This window comes from Rhipicephalus microplus, chromosome 3 (genome assembly GCF_043290135.1).
Source record: "Rhipicephalus microplus isolate Deutch F79 chromosome 3, USDA_Rmic, whole genome shotgun sequence".
Taxonomy (NCBI): Eukaryota; Metazoa; Arthropoda; class Arachnida; order Ixodida; family Ixodidae; genus Rhipicephalus; species Rhipicephalus microplus.
This window is the reverse complement of record NC_134702.1, coordinates 140054310-140074196: the sequence shown is the minus strand read 5'-3', so window position 1 is coordinate 140074196 and position 19887 is coordinate 140054310. Positions and strand designations below refer to the sequence as shown.

At 46.6% G+C, this 19887-nt stretch overlaps 2 protein-coding genes across 3 annotated transcripts in view; one reads left to right on the top strand and one right to left on the bottom strand.

The window, feature by feature from the left end:
- LOC142803951 (venom allergen-1-like) overlaps window positions 1–3688 on the bottom strand; it is a 91081-nt gene extending 87393 nt beyond the window's left edge. Inside the window, exon 1 of the mRNA XM_075890327.1 lies at window positions 3504–3688. The gene's annotated coding sequence lies outside the window, so the exon portion shown is untranslated. The remainder of the gene's footprint in view (window positions 1–3503) is intronic.
- The window catches only part of LOC119170753 (uncharacterized), a 90000-nt gene that overhangs the window by 11115 nt on the left and 58998 nt on the right, over window positions 1–19887 (top strand). The window lies entirely within an intron of this gene.

The following is a 19887-nucleotide window of genomic DNA, read 5'->3' as shown; positions in this document are numbered from 1 at the left end:
ATATTATGTGGCTTTTGCCATTCGAAAACAAAGATGTTATTATGAGAGATCCCATATGGATAATTTATAATCATACCTTTGTTTTCAAACGGGGAGGGCTCCGGAAATTTTGACAGTCTTTTATTTTTTTAAAGTGCACTGACATAACAGTACACAAGCCTCTACCATTTCGGCTTGATCGAAATGCGACCACCGTGATTGAACCCAAGTGATCTTCGGGTCAGCAGCCGAGCCACTGATCCACCAAGGCGTACCAGATGCTAAAGATTCAGACCACAACAAAACAGAAACGGAAATGCAAGAATAATTGCTATTACAAACGCTATACCATGCACGCTGAAGTCTGCTGTCGTAGCCAATTCACACTTTCCAAATCAGAAACAAACTGTCATTCCATACGCAGGGAGAACACCACTTGCCGCATTACGCGGACACGGTGCTAGGTGGAGATGTTAACTCCATACATTCTAATTGCCTTGCGAACAAACTAGTGTTGGTGTACTGGCACACCACGCCCACAGCATTGCTGTCAAATCTGTTGCTCGATTGGATGTCGCACGCATCCACTACTTTTTTTGTAGAGCTGCTCCATCGGGCCACTCGTGGTGTTTCGTAACCTGACACACGCGTCAGATAGAAGAAAAACAATCAAGACTACTTCGTTCCACATAGTGTGGCCATGGACAGCTGTACTGCAGAGAAAATAAGCGACTACGCAACAGGAACGACGTAGAATGAGCAAGCACTTGGGTGGTTATTGAACGAAACCAGTTCATGCCATCGCAAACTCGACTCTTCGCTCTCCGAGTGTGGTGTCTATTGGTGAAAAGTGTAAAGATGTGCCCAAAGTGATGTGTATACGGATTCTTAGAAACAAAGAAGCTACCCGAACAACGGCGAACAACTTGGGTGTTGCAATGGGAAGCGAAACCGAGTGTTGATAGGTCTGAAGTAGTTGGCGCTTGCTCTGCGGTGTATGTCCGGACACGCATATACCTCATCACTTTGAGACACTCCATCACGCGAAGTTTCGTTACGTCGTCACTCACGCGACGTGCAATTAAGTGACCCTGATAGGAGATGAAAAGCGGCTCAGCCTGCCACTGCACTTTGGCAATCCGATTACCGAGGGGTGGCTCCGGGCACGCGACGGCTGCTGTCCCTTACCCGTCAGGCCACAGTCGACGGGGGTGGGCTGGACCGCCTGACGACCCGATTGCATGGCCGACATCGGGATGCAGTAAACCGATTGCTAAGACAATGCACGCACGTTAGACGAAGCCCGCACACAATATGAGGTGGCGCTGCGGTTATGCCACTTCCGGACGAAGTGTGTGTTGCCGCAACTTAGGTGGGTAAGGGTGAAGCTCGAGAGCGTAACAAAGTGTTCGGCCAAAGCATCATCACCGTCTTTACAGTGTTTGATTACGCTGCGGTCAGCCATCGCGACGCTCTTCCGGCATTCCACCGCTCCTCGCCGTGCAGCGATAGGCAATAATGAGGCTGCAATCATTCTCCCCCCACCCCTCAGAGTTTATTGCTGCATTTATAGCGCTCCACTTTCCCCCGTTTCTATCATACCACTTTCACTTCTTTTTCTTTTTGTTATCCCTATGTCTCTCTTTTCCTCTTTCTTTCCGTCAAACGACTTTAATTTAGTTCCATCCTGCGAGTGGTCCGATTAGCATGACAGGACAATTAGTTCGCACACTGCCTGCTGGCCACATGACGTCCGTGATAGGCAACGAGAGCCTAATGACGGCGGAAATGCACTTCAGGCCTCGGGGCACTTCATGGTACTTCGCGAACTTGCTTGAATACAGTGAGGTTGTTCTGAGAATTCCAGACAGCTGAGACCATTTTACGTACCACTTTTTCCTGCGGCGCATGCACTCTTGTTCTAAGTGCGAAACATGACCGTTTATCTGCTTTTTGAAAGAGAAACGATGGGCCTCCGCGACATACATGTATAAGGAAAATTTAATTTGCTGCCTAACGTCAGTGGCAGAATGAGAACGACGCCCATAGCGGTGACGCTTTAGCTTTCTTCCTAACTATACGCCCACGTGAAAGTTAGGCTTCAGCATGTAAACGTTTTGGAGCTGAAAGAATGCTTTTTCATGTGTTATTGTTTTTCATTTTTAAGAACGATATCTTAGCTATAGAGGCGAATAATATACACAATGCTTTACACACAAGGCATTCTTGGTGAATCAAATCTAATGCCACAAATGCCAGATATTCAGCAACCTCGTATGGTCGTAAAGAAACGTAGGTTTCCAATTTAACTGAAAAAAAAAAAGGGGGGGGGGAGGATGCAAGAGGGACGTCGATCAGGATAAAGCAGGTCGGGCCACAATATCTGTGCATTCAGAAACTCAGAGTGAGCTTATCAAAATAAGTTTTTAATTGCTGTGATCAGAGAATGAAATCTTGTTTGCGTAAGGTTTATTCCGGAGTTATCTACGTCCAGGGCAAAATACAACGGCTAGTCAAGGCTGCTCGAGTTCAGATAGAAGAGAGGGTCGGATGCACGGACGGACGCTTAGCCCCACTCATCATCATTCAGTCCATGAATATGCTGTGACACCGTTTTTAAATGCGAAGCATTTCTTGGCGAACTTCCGCGGCATTGAGCGTATCTATCTATCTATCTATCTATCTATCTATCTATCTATCTATCTATCTATCTATCTATCTATCTATCTATCTATCTATCTATCTATCTATCTATCTATCTATCTATCTATCTAGCCGCCTACGACTTTTAGCTCTCCTGGGTGATTGGATAATGGTATCAATACCAAACTCTGTATGACATAGCATGACTGCATGACAAACTATAATGACCAATCATAAAATGAAAATCATGACACGTATGTCATGAATGTCATGATTTATATTTCATGGTCTTGCTGCTCTTGCGGTGGTTTCATTCATATGACATGTTGTAAAACTGGTATGGTATGACATGATTGCATGGCGAACACAAGCAACAGACCCTAACAAGAAAATCATGGCATGCGTGTCATGTAACAACATGACTACATGCCACACTCATGATGTGCTCGCGGCCGTTTCGCTAGCTTCACATATACCAAACTTGGTATTATGTTGCGTGAATGCAGGAAGAAGGTATGTTGACTGGTGCAAACATGATGATCATGACATGCGTATCATGTAACAACATGACTACGTCCCACGCTCATGATGTGGTCGTGGCCGTTTCGCTACCTTAACATATGCTAAACTTTGGTATTAGGTCACGTGAATGAATGACGAGGTATGTGACTGGTGCAAATATGATAATAATGAGATGCGTGTTATGTAAGAACATTAATACACGCCACACTCAAGGCGTGAATACAGTTGGGCGTTACCCGGCTCGCGTGCGCGTCGGCGTTCGTTTCATGGTGTCACGCCGGCAATGCCACGGCAGGGATACTTTGACACATGCAAGTTTCAGCGTGCCCGGCGTTTCTCCGTCACGAAAAGAGACTCACTCGTTGCTGTCGAGGTTGGTCTGGGTAGCGCCTTTTCTATAGCGCCTGCTCCATAGAGGAGGCGCTGGTTTGGGTAACGTCTTCGGCGAGAAATTTAGCATGTCGCATTTCGCGCTGGTTTCCGCCGGGCCGCGCTGACGGACGCTGGTCGCACCGGTCACGCCGGTCACGCCGGTCGCGCCTGGCGTCAGACTATGGTGTGCTCACGTTTTTCTAGCGTGGTGTCGCTGCGTGGTGTCGCTGCGTGGTGTCGCTGCGTTATTTAGTATATTAGAATGTGATGGTCTGAGGCGTGGGCCACAGGCATCATTTCAAACATTCCACAGCGTTGCGAAAAATTGTCTTTACATTCCTCCGCAACACTTGACGTGCCACGCTTTTGCGACTCGTGTCCTTCTTTGCTATGCTTTATCTGTCCATTTTTTTTCTGCTTAGGTGTCAATTTCAGCCTATCACTGTCGATCTCGCCTTTAGCTTAGTTTTAGTTCATACAAGACTAACTCGATCACGTTCTTTTCTTGTTCTTGTTTAGTTCTACGCGTTGCGTCTGCTGCAATGGTTTCAGCACTGTGCTTGAAGAATAAAAACAGAATAAAACAGCTAAAATAAAACACAATAAAACAGCTAAAGTCACAATAAATACAGCTAAAATCTTCAACAAGAAACAACCCTGGTAAGTTCGCAGACCATCGCTCTTCTCCCTGCGGGCTAGGTGCACGGTGGCCACTTTCTGCGCAAGATGGAGCTGTCCACAGCTCAATTACCGCCGCTTCAGATCACCTCTTTGAAACGCCAGCCTTCTTCGCTCGTCACGGTCACCTGGTTCTTGCGGCTGAAGGACGCAGTGCGCGCAAAGAAAGACGAGAGCCGCAATAAAACACTCGAGCAACCAGAAAAGTCAGGTCCTGTGGCAAGGCGGCAAGAAGGGCTGCGGTGGATTGCAATCCTTGGAACGGTCTAGAATTTGTTTGGTAAGAGACGCTCGGGAACCCAGAATAGTCAGGTAGTTTGGCAAGGCGGCAAGCAGGGATGCGATGGATTGCAATCCTTGTCCCGGTCTAGTATTTGTTTGGTTAGATCGTCGGAACTAGCGGCCGCCCTTACGTGTGGTATACGATCAGTGTCTTGAGGTTTGCGTTAGACGTTGTTACGTGTAAGAAAGTTGTCACGTCCACGCATTTAGCAGTAAGGTCATAGTCACAAGTTTCAAAGAAGTTCACGTAACACTGGGCGCAGTGCCAGCACAATCTGAGAAAAGTAAAACTATTGCTAGAGGAAACTTGAAAAGCGCGAACGATGAAAGACGTGTCACATAATAAGTTCTAGTCTTGAACATGCTAGAACATGTTAGAATTTGCTAGAAGAAGTTGAAGCCTTGAAAGAAGACAAGTCGACTTGTCGAAACCTCTGTTCAAGCAAACAACCCATGTTTATTGTTTTTCTTTCTCGAAAACTTCCGTCTTATCCTTCCTGCCATTTTTTGGAGTCCTGTTGTATGCGTTCTGTCTCTCGCCGTTGGCGCTTTTCAAGTTTCTTCTTATGATGGACCAAGTTGCCCAAATCAAGGTATTGCTGGAAATATTACCTGTTACTCTTTTTGTAGAGTCCAGAATTATTACATATAGAACTCTCTTAATGATACACGTTACGTCTCCTTTATTTAGTGGTGGGGGAGAGGGGGGAATTGTTGTATTCTCTTCGGAGAGTTGTGGCAAAAAGAGGCAATTCAAGTGTAGTTTTCCTAGAGTTATGTATCTTGGATGTCAGGACTCGCCTGGAAGCGTGATCATTCTCTCCTTAAACTGTAAATGTGCACGCTCAGCCTTTTCTGTACATAAATCAGCCCGAGACTTATTTTAAGAGGTGAACAATCAGCTCCGAATTCCTCTGTATCGTCAAACATGACAAAGCTGCGGGGGAATTTATGTCAGCCTAATGAGCACAAGTCAGGTTTGCCTGTTTCTGTCATGACACAAATAACGAGTGGAAGATGCCACGCCCAGCAGTAATTACCCATTAGGTTCTTTTCTTTCGTCAGTCATCCTGTGTACATTTCAAAGAGCCATAGCCAGTGACCCAAAGAAGAAGAAACTTTAGTCAATAAAACAGGGTTAATAGCGTAACTTAGAAGAGTCATGTCATGCGGTTCTCTCAATCATACAATTTCCGAGCTAAGCCCGACTGCAATTAGAGAGTCTGTGATTGATGGCTCGGAAGAAATCTGGCTAGACAACAGGTATTAGCTTGACGTCCTGGTTAACGCTGTCTGCGTTGGTTCTCGTAATCCGAGCATAGTGTACATTAGGGTGTGCGGTCCGAATGGCTCTGCCTGTCGTGCATGATGCGTGGGTTCAGCCGCAATGCCTGTGCTCGGAGGAGGCATCCGAGTAGCGCAAGATCTATTGTGCGTGATTGTCGGTGACAGCAGAACAGTTGCGCGTACTGCCTAGCCATGCGAAAACACTGATGTACTTCATATGAAAGGCGTTTCTCACTCACAGTAGCTTGGAGAGGTTAACGGGGTACTGGGTGGTGGCCCCATTAGGGTAGAGTGAAGGGCACGCAAAGAAAGAGAAATGGGTAAGTGAGTGGCAAAGAATGCGCATACAAAGGCTGCAAGCATGCATTCCCCTAGCGTCACGTAGCAAACCGGGAATATGCCTTGGTGAACTTGCCTGCCTTCTCTATTACCTTCCTTTTTCCTTCCTTCTTGGGAAGAATCACTCGTAGCTTATGACGCAGCCCTACTACTACTACTACTACTACTACTACTACTACTACTACTACTACTACTACTACTACTACTACTACTATTACTACTTCTACTACTACTACTACTACTACTACTACTACTACTACTACTAATAATAATAATAATAATAATAATAATAATAATAATAATAATTCTTTAACGTGCGCTGACATCGCACAGTACTCGGGCCTCTACCATTGCGCCTCTATTGAAATGCAACCGCGATGTCTGGGATGGAACCCATGACTTTCGGGTCAGCAGCCGAGTATCCTAGCCGCTGTTTCACCAAGCCTCAATAGTTTCAGCCACAACAACAACAGAAAAGCCCAGCACTGTTACTTGCCACTGGCACTGAAACTGCTAGGGGAAGTGATGGAAACTTTGGGTTCAACTTAAGTGGGACACTTTGCGAAGAGGCGAAAAGCAACTCGCCTCCACTCTTTAGTTTTTACACCCCATCATAATAAAGTTACTGGTACTTTAGTAAGCCTTATATCCACGCCACATAACCGCCGTGTATATATAGCCTTCTTCTCTGAGGCTGAGCCGGCTTTTCCCAACTTTACGCCGTGTGGTCCCATGTTCTCACACATGTTTCTCGCTGTATCTTCGCAAACGATGTACTACCGGGGAGCCTTTCGTCTGTGTGTGTTTTTTTGTGGAATAATCACCAAGAAACTCATCCTTGCCACTCGACAACACACACAATTGCTTCGGTTCGAAAAAGACGATGAACGACCGAGGAAGTCGGCAAGCGAGGACTTTCAGAACACGCGTCCACGAGCAGCTCAACTCCCTCCATTTCTTCGCTGCCGGGACAGTCGCAGTGACAACGGGTGACCCTCCGCTAACCGGATACCGGGCAGGCGCTGCAAGCTGCAGCACCAACACGTCCAGCAAGATCGTGGGACACATTACGCAATCCGGCGTCGGCGAGACGCCTCCAGCTCCTTCGGCTTGCCGAGTCGGTACGCCCCGGGAAACGAGAGCACAGTGCCACACATACACGACGCAGAGTACTTGGCGCATGGTCCCCTCGGCACCGGCCGGCAGCGGAAGACGAGATTAACCCTTTTTTTCTTTATTCTTTCACCCAGAGGCGTGGTCAGCAGCTCACACAGGTCTCTGCTTGTGCCGTGGACAGTCCGGCAGGGCTGTGTGGGAAAGGGAAAGGCCCGGAAGATGGAGAAATAGGCGAGATAGCAAATCGTTGGCACTGCTTACGCTCGCGTCGATCGGTTGGCCGAGTCACTTGCAGCCCGAGGCTGCTCTGACATTGCCTTTCCTTGATCAATGCGCAGCTTTGGTTACAGTGGTTACGTGAGCCGGAAAAGAAAGAAGAAATCGGGGTTAACGTATCGTCATTCCCTGCGGTCCATCAACCATGGCCCACGTCTGTGTTCGCCATCGACACCTCTTTTAAGTAATCGCACGTTAGCGCAGTGATGGCTGGTGTATAGTTTATATGCGTATGACCAACATAATAGTGAGGCTTACTATACAATGCTTGTTTGGACAGATCCGAGGTAAAGTACGGAGCGCCCACCACTGAAAGTTGAGCTAACCTTATATACAACTGTGGTTGCACGCCGAATCACCATGGCGTCAAAGCGTGGCATGAAGCAACCACGACTACTTGCTCCTGCTGTTATGTGGAACTTATCCCGTCATCATTTGCGCTTCCACAGACTATTGCATATACGTAACAGACGGGAGCAGAAATTATGCATGATTCAGCACTGGTAAAGGTCATTCAGGAGAATCTGCGCATCTATCTAGAGACCCCTCATCCTACGTCGGCTGCCACCGCCTTAAGTCGAACGCACGGCCGCACATACTGCTTTCATTCTTCTGCAACATGGTGGTGGGAAACTACTTGCATGTCTATTGTGATACTGAAGATCAAGCTCGCTACTGTGCTTGTCGGCTGGTTTACACATACTATAGTCCTAACATACTTAACAAATGGGAATCAAGGCTAGTATTTCTTTTCTTCTTATCACTACGAGCACAACGAATCATAAATATTGCTGTAGTGTCTATTTAATCTGAATTTTCCCATCGAAGCTCTCACAATCAACTTTTTTTACCATGAATGGGAAAGCCTGCTGTAGTCAGAGATGCAGCGCACACATTGGTATGTGTTACATGTAGGGCCGAAAGTTTCTCTCTCTCCCGCTGTCTGTTTCTCTTGAGATTTTAGTTTTATTATGGCTTCGGAAGTGTCGTCACGTGTCTTTCTATAAAGTAAGCTAACATACTGCACGATTTCCATTGATGTCCTTAGGGAACGTCACCGCTGCGAAAAATTCTCGGAATGTCTGGCTGTTACGTGCAGATGTTTTACAGTCGTTCAAGTGTGGTACCCGCTTCAGGTCAACTCGCTCACCGTATACACACGTGCGCTGGGTTGGCATGATGACAATGTGGGCATTACAATGCGGTCGTTATAAGGGTAGTGGCTATCGTGGGTGCACTCCTTGATACCCAGGGCGCAGAGCAGCTCCGCGGTGATGTCTGGCGCTGCACTAGATACAACGCAGAACATTCTTTCGTCCAGTCTGCGCTATCACTGACGGGCGGTGCTCGACCTCGCCGTCATAGACCGCTTAAACGCGAGTGAAAGGGCGAACACACCCCTCATTCCCACGGAGGAAAAAAAAAAAAGAAACGATACGGCAATGAAGGCCCCACTGGCGTCCATGCGTCGAGACTGCCTGCGTAGGACACAACGCGCGTGGCAACTCGGCCACCACGCTTAAAAAAAGTTACAGACAACGGCCGGCCACTTCGGTTCCGGGCGGGACCCTGAAAGCAGTTGCGGAAATATGAAAAGCGATGACGGCGACTGATAGGGAGCCAGCCGGCCAACTCATAATCTCTCTCGCTTTCTCGATGAAGTTGGCTGCACTGGAGCTCCTCAACCCTTACAGCCCCCACCAGAGTTGCGTGAAACAACATGGAGATCTCAGTACCTAAATGCAGTAGAGGTGCTTTAAAGAGCTATTGTTGAACCCAAGGGCATCTCTGCGAAATGGATTTTCAGTGCGTTACTGGATTCTATGCGTTAGCCACTCACAATGCATGTAAAGTCCTCAGCAAGCACGTACGCTCCAACGCGCTGACCTGGAATACTTTGACTAGTGCCAGCCGTGAAGCGCTGGCGCTTTTGCCGAGACAACACCTTTGTTTGCTTGGATAGTATGTTGGCATGCATGGCTGGCGTCTCGGCAACAGAACGGAAAGCTATGCGGCACTATCGTCAATCAAACTGTTTCAAGAAACTGTACGTACGTAGCATGAATGTGGCGTCGGTGAAGGTTGACACTTTGATTGCGACCTCTCGCCACCCCCGATGTTCTTTTGAGAGCGAAAGTGAGCCAGCAAACAGGAGTGGTCTTTCGATGTACCGGATGGGGAGAAGACTTCTCTTCGTGGAGATATCTGTAAATATACACATACTGCAAATAAATATGGAGGCAGTGTGTCCGCAAGAAGCATCACGCCGTCTTTATTTTCACCTTAGGTATGCACCATGGAGATTTAGATGAGACAAGCAGAAATGAAAAATACTGCAACTGGAGATCATTGTCGAGGTTGCATCCCAAGGTCACGAAGGTGGGGAGTGAAATCTATTGTGCGTAGCCGCTCTAATATCGAAATTAGTGGGTTACTTTGATTGTTCAATAGCGCACATTGACACCTCATTAGGTACGTGCAAAAAATAAGATAATAATAAAGTGGATTCGCCTAATGCAGCTACGCGATGACAACTACGTATAGACCTACAAGAAGGAAAACTGGAAAACTCAAGAATCCGTGTCCCTACAGTTGGTTGCCGCCAACGAGGCACGCAAAAATTGCTGTGGACGTGGGTGCTATCACGTTACAATCTCTAATGGATTCACTGTGCAATGGCCTTCTACATGTTCCATAAACATGATTCAGGGCCATTACTGAACAAGCCACCCAATTGCGGAATGAAACGTCAGGTAAGCAGCACATCAATCCTATTATAACGAGAAACGCACCCGAAAGCCCATGTGATCGAAGTATTAGGGCCGATGCAAACGCAGGAAAATGATGGGACTAATACACATTTCGGCTAGTTTTGTTTATAGTTCGTTGTTCGTCCGACGGTGGTCCTAGGGGTTGTTTTCAACAATCACTATTTTTTTTCGACGTCGTTTCATCGTCTCAGTTCGATCTCATCATGCCTCGTGCGCGGGATCGAGGTTGTTATGCATTGCTTTCGAACAGAGCGTCAGGCCATCGCTGCTATACTCAGTATGCACTTACGTCCACTAATCACTATACGAACCGGCACGCATATACCCGCAAAGCTACCGAACAGGATGCGCGTGCCTGTCAATGGTGATAACTGGACGGCACGCGCTACTACACTATCACAAAGGCTTGCCGGCGTTCGGCTTTCATTTGGCGCTGATTACGAAACAGCGCGACCTCCACGAGGTCCACGCGTGCACGACTATAGCGTGGGAAAGTGAAATTTCTCTCTTGGGCGCGTACATGCAAATGATTTCTCACGATGACGACTTATTTTTGGCGCGAGCACTTTATACAGTCTCGTCGTTCCATACGCCAACGTTCACGCGTAATGCCTGCCGCGTGTCTCTAATTCACTTGTACAACGCAAGCATTTTTGCAATGCAGTGACCTCAAAAACTTCTGGAATGCCACGTCGGCGGCCCACACCAGTCTGCTTGCATTTGGAAACGAATTTTCTAGGAAAACTCGACAGAGGTCCCCGCCGAGCGAGTAGACATCAGAATGAATGAATAAATGAATGAATGAACAACTTTATTTATCCCTTGGTAAATGGAAGGGGGCAATAGGAAAGAGTGTGGTGGGGACTAACTACTTGAAGTAGTCCTCCTATACCCTCTCAGCCCACTCCAGGATGGCCTCCTGAATGGCGGGCCTCGACCTGCCTAAGACAGCCTTCCACTACTCCTCCCTAAAAATTAGTGAATAGATATCAGAAATCTTCTGCTACACGGAGAAAATGAAAGCTAACAAAAAAGGAAGAAAACCTGACACGTGCGTGCAAACATTGAAAATTTTGTTTGTTGCCCCGGAGAAATTTTATACGATGCTTTTTAAGACAAAACAGCGCATGATCTGAATAAGGTCATGTTGCATTTGCATCTACATGTGTACATTGTCTTTCTAATCACTGCTCATTACAGGCGTGATTGCAGGGTATGCACGTGTTAAAAGAGAGTGGTGGTGCACGCAACGGTTCGTATATATGTTTCACGCCGCGGTCAAGATTCGCACGTTCGCAATTCACGGGAAACAAGTGACACAACTTCACACGGGCTGCGGCCTAAATGAGGTCTGGGGTTTGAAAGGAGGAGGGAAAGAGGGAGTCGGAAGGTTACCAAGAAAAATTGCCGCATGCAATAGCGGAGTTGTTCGGTGATGAACGTGTTGATGGCGCATACACTACCAAACACTGATACCCAGCTAGTAACAATGTATTCTAATGATGATCAAATATGTATCATCATTTTATTTGTCTTAACCATCTAACGAACGCAGAATGGTAGAAAACGAGCCTGCGGACACAGCACTGCCTGTAACCGTATCCGTCTTGTTCATTTCCGACGCTAAAGTACCTAATATAAATTACCAACACCCACTTTTTCGAATTGTCATTGCACACCTCGTTAGAATGACGGTGCTATCGCGAAATTGGTTCATCTTTCTTCATATTTTCCTAAATATGTGAGAGTAGATTTGCGTGATACTGTGAGTGGTTATGCCATTACTTTTGAAAAAGTAGTACCTTATACAATCCTACGCCGTGTTGGTGTGCCTCAACATTTAATGCAACTCGGATGTTGGGACGGGATCATGATCAGATCCGACTACATATTTATGAAACTGTGCACATCGATATAGAGGCATATCACTTCGTACGAGCACCCTCGATCAGGTGCCTTAAAAACAAATAAAGCAAGAAAGAAAGAAAACTAGAATAGATTCTTGCAATAGGGCACGCGCGACACGTAGTTGGCACGTTAGTCTTTATTTTATGACACAATGATGACGACACCATCAGTCGAGATTAAAACCACTCGATATGTCATGTGTCCAGTAACATTTTCAGTTGAAGTACGACGGTTGCCCTGTGTGCACCTTTCTGTGCCTTGTTTCGTTCCGCTGTAATATGCTTTCAAGGCGAAACCAACTTACCCAGATTTCAGACTTAACTGTAGTAAACTTTCGTAAATTTTCATTTTTAGGGACTTGCGCGTTTTCTTTTGATGAAATTGTACTTTTTTGTGCAGAGTTTGCAAGAGTAATGAAGAAAGCAGTCAGTAGTTTGCCCATTTCAAGATAAAACCCAGACAAGGATAAGACTCGCAAAGACAACACCTAAAATTTCTCTCCTACAGGTGACATGGTTGCAGAAACGGCTTTGCGAAACCCGCCTACCTCGCGCGCAGAGCAAAAGTTGAAGGAAAAGTTTGTTAAAAAACTTATCTGCATGCGCTGAGATGACTGAAACTCGCGTGCGTTATCGACTTCGTGGTGTGTCCGGTATTGAGCCTGTTTTTTACAGCTTTGCTATATACCTTAGCATCTATGAATAAACAAACAAAACAGCTACACACTAAACGAAAATGACCTAAAATAACCTCAAAAACTGGGTAAACCATTTGTCCTCTAGCGCACTACCTTTCCTGGGTTTTTTTTACCACCTACTACCGAGGTAAAAATTTACTCTCGTGCTAACTGAGTTTTCGAACGTAGGGAGAGTAGTAAATATTTACCCCAGTGAGGTTCTCAGCGAGTATAGAGGGAGTAAATTTTTACTACCTTCACAAGGTTTTGGAGGTTATTACTGGGAGTTATTTCTGGTGGTAAAAAAATAAAAATTGACGGGTGCGTTCGCCCAGAGACGACAAATTTATTGAATAGCAGAACTGATTGAATTTATTGAACGGCAGAATTGGTGACACATAGATTCACATACAGACAAACACGCACACACAACAAATGCAGAATAATACACCACTAGAACAGACTGCACGCGTTGCTCAACTACACTTTGACAGTCCGGTATATATATAGGCACGACTTTTTGACCGGCCCTGTAGGACCAGTAGGAAAGCTCTTTTTTGCATCGATAAACAAGAACAGTTGAAGGTGCAAGCGTAAACTTAAGGTGGGCTGCAGGACACTAAATGTCACACCGACCTTTTATTGTAAATCTACCCAATCTCACCTTTTTGAGTATCCAATAATTACTTGGCACACCGGGCTCATGGCCCCACGCGTGTTAGCACTGCTGATGCACAAGTCCATAAAATATACCTAAGTACGCACAAACCATGGTAGCTCAATGATTTTCCTTGAGCGACGGTGCACAAACACAGTAGCAGCACGTATTCATCACAACGGGCGTAGAGGAGCGGTGCACGCCTGCACACAAGCTTCTTACCGACGGCGCACTAGGCCTTTTTGAGGAGCACGGCTATCCGATGAAACACAGCTGGCGATCACAGAACACATATCCTGTGCGAATTTCGTCGTCGTTTCAGACACAAATGAACACCTGGCCACTATCTTACGGGGACGGGGCGGTGTAAATACCACCGTCCGGGTTTTCTTCGTGGTCACCGGCAGCCGCTTGTTGGTCCCGTCTGCCCCGTATAGGCTTTGCGCTACATGTTTGAGAGCAGTTGGTGCATGAGGTGGGCAATTCGGGCAGCACTTTACTCATGCAGACATCGCCTACTGTGGAACAAAACATATGCGATGCTTCTTTCACCTGCCCCGGCGACACACTCCCACTGGTCACTGGCGGCCGCGGCTCGGTGCCGACGACAGAGTGAAGCATTTTGCTTATTGCTTCTCCAGTAGGCAAGCACGGACGATGACACCAGATTGATTTTGTTACCACTGGCAGATATTCGCGATTCGGCTCGGAATCGAGATATCCGTGACGTGCAGGTTCGGAGGCGTTCGGAAGCGCACGGTCGTTTGACGATGTAGGAAACACGTGAGATCCATCAGCCCAACCAGACACACAGATACCGAGCTTCTTGCACCGTCTGTCTCCAAGGCCAACGCCGAGCAAAAGCCAACAATTTGCGAAAATATGCAGGACAAGTTTCCTGAGCAGGTTTTCTTTTTTTTTTTCTTCTTTTGAGACCCCCCCCCCCCATCTTTTTTTCTTTTTCGTTCACAGAATGCTGTTCACGCTTGTTGTGCTTATGCTGCCCCCAGTTCCAGTGAAAGTGCGTTGACTCGATGTCAATCCCGAGGCACGGCGATGCCAAAAAAAAAAAAAACAACTGTGGTCCTCGCGTACCTTCAGGAGAGCGTCACAATGGGACAAAAGCCACCGAAGCAGCTGCACCTTGCAGTCACGTGGTAATAAACTCTGAAACGTAGGTTAAAAATCACGTGACTGAAAACTCCCTAAGTGGTAAAACTAGATTTTGACATCCTTTTACTACTTGCCTGAGAGGTGGTGGTAAAACTATGTCATGTACCATCTTTTACTCCTACACGAGGTAGTAATTTTAAACGCAAGAGAGTTTTCAGAGGTCATGAGCCGCAAAAACCCCAAACTCGGATAGTTTTTGCTTACAGTGTACAGTCGAGCTAACTGCTGCAGAGGATGTCTTCGGCACAACTGCGACATTTAACGTCGCCTGCAACATACATAAAGAAACAACTTTTGCTATATTTTGTTCAGCGGAGCAGACGTTACGCCATACGATAAGCGCTCGATCCTGCATCCGCAAAGTGTTTTCTCGTAGCGTACTCCTTAATATATACTATCGTTCAGGCTCAGACCGTTACGTTCTGCTCGAAAGCGTGCGCAACCAGCACGCAAATGCAGTCTCGCGACCTCGTATTAGTCTTTGGGACATAATTACTCCGACTGAGCTCTCCAGTAACATGGCTTCGCTACTTGATTATGGATTCACGATAGCCGCGGAAGGCATGAGTATAAGCTTCCGACTGGCACTTTTGGCGAAACTCAACCGCAGACACAAACGTCACTCGTACTTAGACGGTACACTTCGTTGGATACAAAGATGATTGATTGATTGATTGATTTGTGGGGTTTAACGTCCCAAAACCACTATTTGACTATGAAAGACGCCATAGTGGAGGGCGCCGGAAATTTTCACCACCTGGGGTTCTTTAACGTGCACCCAAATCTGAGTACACGGGCCTACATTTCCGCCTCCATCGGAAATGCAGCCGCCACAGCCGGGATTTAATCCCACGATGAATACAAAGATGATGTTCGCTTTTTTGGTGAGTCGTCGGCACGTGATAAGTGTTCCCGCTATTTCTTGTTAGGCCGAGCACTGTTGGAAACAATGCACGGAACATGTCAGCGGGGGTAGGAACGTATTTGTTTATAGTACGCCTAAACTTTAATGCCTGTCAGGCAGACGCCATTTTCGGGCCATGTGACTTCATTGCTTCTAACTCATCCTCACGAAACAATAATAGTGTAAACGCAATAACACATGGTAGATTGAAGGGTCCACGATAGGAAACAAGATTAGACCTTCTGAATAAAGAGCATCAGAATAGAGAACGCTTGCGTTCTTCTGTAAGAGCTTTAGCGTCTGTCATGGCGTTTCGGAGCATCGATCCGAGACTGATAGTGTGTCGGAAGTGGTCTATAGCAGGACACTGTTTGGAAGTGCACGTTCTCGCTCACTCAAACTCGAACATTCGAGAGGAAGCATCGCAGGGAAGCTCTGGTAAGGAAATGAAAAACAAATGCTCACAGAAAACAAAGACAGCAATCTTACTGAACGAGCCCAGCTTTCTGACAGTTGCTCAAGCGCGGAATTGTAAAACAACGCCCAAAAATATTCACACCATAACGCTTGCCTCAATATATTTTACAAAACCTAAAGTTGTTGCGTTGCACAGTAGGAAAAGAAGTTGGAAAAAGGCAAGTTGGAAAGCTAGTTCACTTATGAACAGTACCGTGAGTTTCAATAGTTACTGTATGTCGCATTAGCTCATTTTCTTTCCGCTTGTAGAGACACAATTTCACAAGAACAGACTCACTCCTTCTTTGTAATATATAAAGATAGGGCCCTCACGAAACTTTGCGATGGCGTGTAGCTCGCCATCACTCGGGGAGCAACGAAGGATGCATTAAGGTCGCCTCAGAAGGGCAGCGCTGGTATGCAGTACGTTAAAAAAGAAGGGGGGGGGGGGAGGCTTCTGGTCTGCGCGTCACGATCGCTTATCTGGAAGATTCGGTTTTGAGTGGCCCCGCGTGCATCGTACGCACAAAACATACAAAAATAAGAAAGTAAAAAACTAAGTGACAAGGTGTCATTCAACAAAACTTCGCTGTAAATACACTCAACGCATTCTTTAAGAATTACGGTCAAGCTGCATGCACGCAGGGTTCACAAGATGGCGTCCCCATTTCTTTGAGATATCGAATACTTAGACCAAAAACAAATCCAGCACTATCGTAAAACAGAAAGTGTCAGTGGCAGGCATGCACTTACAAGGGCGTTTATCGCGCCTCATCCAGCAGAACGTCGTAACACTTCACACACACAAAAAATCAATAGTCCCTTTCATTGAAAAAGAAGGAGTTGGCGGGGAGTGTGAAAAATGGGGAATCATTTTTCTTAGATGTTGTTGTTTATGATTCACCAGTTTCGCATTTTACGCTCGCTAACCACGCCTCCAACGAATGCAGACACGTCCGAGAGTCAACGTATCGAGGCGAACAGCAGGGCAAAAAGCGTTGTTAATTCGAGCAGAAACAATCACCGCTGCGGAAAATCACTTTCGCCTTTTCGCTCAGCCGGGCGTGAGATGCGTGCGAACAATATTCGTCGCCCCATTCGTTTACCTTGTTGTTTATGCTTTTGCCCGCGCATTTTGATGAAAACTTTATGTTCGGGCTATATGCGGGCTGCCGTCACATTTTTTTCTGTAGTTTTGAGTGCATATGTGCCTGCAGCCAGCCAGTAACATAGACGCATAAATAACGGCTGGCAAAAACATCAACAGCGCATGAAGTTGGCTTCCTGCAGTACGCGTCTGCGTCATTAATCGTCCCGCTTTCTGTTGTCTCTTTCGAGGCGGTAATAGTCGCTTCGTTGGTTTGTTTCACTGTTCACAAAGTAGGTCACGTGTGGTCAGGAACCAGCCAGATGTGTAACTACAGGATACAGGCAACCGAAAGCAGCGTAATAATGTTGTGCCAGTGCATGCTCTTCGTACTACGTGCCTGATAATTACGAAGAAAGCACCGCTCCCTCTGGGAATCACACAGACAACTTGTCTCTAGAGGCAATGGTATTTTTGAGCACTAGCTAACAGAAAGCTGCCGATGGGCGATAAGAATGGGACATGTAGATTCGTGATAGATGTCACTTATATAGATTTAGTTTTATAAATCCTCGTGTGCTTGGGAGCTTCGCTGTAGTACCACGGCCTCTTAAAAGCCATTTCGGCATTCCCTTTAATATTGCTTACGAACGCTGTTTGCTGAAAGATGCGCTAAACGTACGTCGCCTTGAGGCCGAAAGTTTACAACATGTATCCGATGGCTTCGTTGCGACTCGCACGTCAGTCAAAAGTAATTACACGTCTACCATTCCACTACGATGCAAAAATGATTTGATTGATATGTGGGGTTTAACGTCCCGAAACCACCATATGATTATGAGAGACGCCGTAGTGGAGGGCTCCAAAAATTTCGACCACCTGGGGTTCTTTAACGTGCACCCAAATCTGAGCACACGGGCCTACAACATTTCCGCCTCCATCGGAAATGCAGCCACCGCAGCCGGGATTCGAACCCGCGACCTGCGGGTCAGCAGCCAATACGATGCAAAAAGTGCTCTCATTTGTAGAAAGGAAAACGAAGTCAAATGCAAATACGGTAACATATATGCCCTCCAAAATCTTCCGAGGGTAATTGCTTCGTGGCCTACTTGGAATGACTGGTCACATAACAACACGGTTCGTGAAAGTAGGTTACAGTGCGATCATCTAAGACCATGTATAACTACTGCCCCCTCCCCCCCCTACTTTTGCCCTTCTTGCGCGCCCTCCAAGTTATGAAAATAATGAAAGAAGAAGGTGCTGACAGAATTATTCCGCGCAAACTCGTTCAACAACACATACCTACAGATTTTAGTACGTGTACCAAATAACCCGCTTTGCGGGATCCGATATTCACTCTCTGATGTCTCCACGTGTTTACACAGGGGCGAGGGCCCAATGGTTTCGCGCCGTGCGTTTGTTTGTTTCACCACAGAGACTGCCGGCTACTCTCGTTCTCTTCATCATACGGGTCACCGCGTGACACCTCAAAGTAAGCCAGTGGGTTATCCGTGCTGCGTGTCCAAACACGCGTGATTCGCCCCCGCTGCGTGGCTCATACAACCGCGATAGCAGCGGGGTTCGAACGTGCGGGCAAGACGATCGGTGCTAATGAGCGTCCGATGTTGCCGACGTGTAAACATGCCGCGCCCGCGGTAGCAGCTGACCGGTGTGCCAGCGCCGCCTTAGCGCCGTGGACGTAACACGCGTTGACACAACACAGATCGTGAAGAATCGACTCGCCGCCTAATGGTGCGTTTCACCCGGGAGAAATCGTTTTGAGTCGAGTAACACGCCTCGGCTCTTGCTTCGAAGCGTTCGGGTCGGTGGGTTCTTTCTTGTGCAGTGGTCTGTATCTGTTTTCCATGGCATGAGGTCACGGAGCAGTCTGAGAAGAATGCAGTGGGCTACACATTGCTGTAAAATACGGTCACGTATATATTAGTATCAATACGAAGATATAACACTGGCGAAGGATGGGATATTTGGGTGATGCCAATCTAGACGCGATGGCTCTGGTGGAGATGTGTGTGAACACATACATACAGAAAAAAGTCGTCGTGTGCTGAATGTGTACCCCTATAATAGCGACACGTGTTAGGTGTGATATGTCCTATTTTCTTCAGTTTCTTCAATGTTTAAAAATTAATACGCACAAAACAGTGCCTAACGACAGATGCTGCCAGTAAAAAAAGAAATAATGCAATAAAAAAATCTTGAGTCCTTTATGTGAAATCTTTATGTGAGTTTATGAAGAGAGTTTTACGAAGAATTACACTTACCAGCGGAATTTTTGGAGCACGCTTCTAATGTAGCGTCGCTATAGCTTGTTCGTTGCAGGATGCATGAGCACCGAATGCGCGCGCGCTCCAGAGTGGGAGAGATGATATACTTAATTGAAATTCCCAGAAATGTTGGTATGTCTTATCGAAAAAATAAAATGAAATTTACCTCAGACGTAAAGACGAAATGAAGTTTTTGTGAGAAACATTAGAGATAGAGGTGAAGACTCCGCAAGTGAACACAGCGTGTATTTTTGCCTATCGCTTTTCAACAAGAAAATGAAAGACATGTTTTTACTACACATACAGATTTCTATGCGGTAACGATAGCAGGACCGCGAAGGTAAAAACAAAAAAAAAGGGGGGGGGGGGGGGGGTTGAGGTTGCTATCCAACTGCTGCGCCGGGATCTGGTGATAGAAAAATTACATGCCCGACGCTACGGGTAAGACAGCAATTTTGAATCAGATGAGAATCTA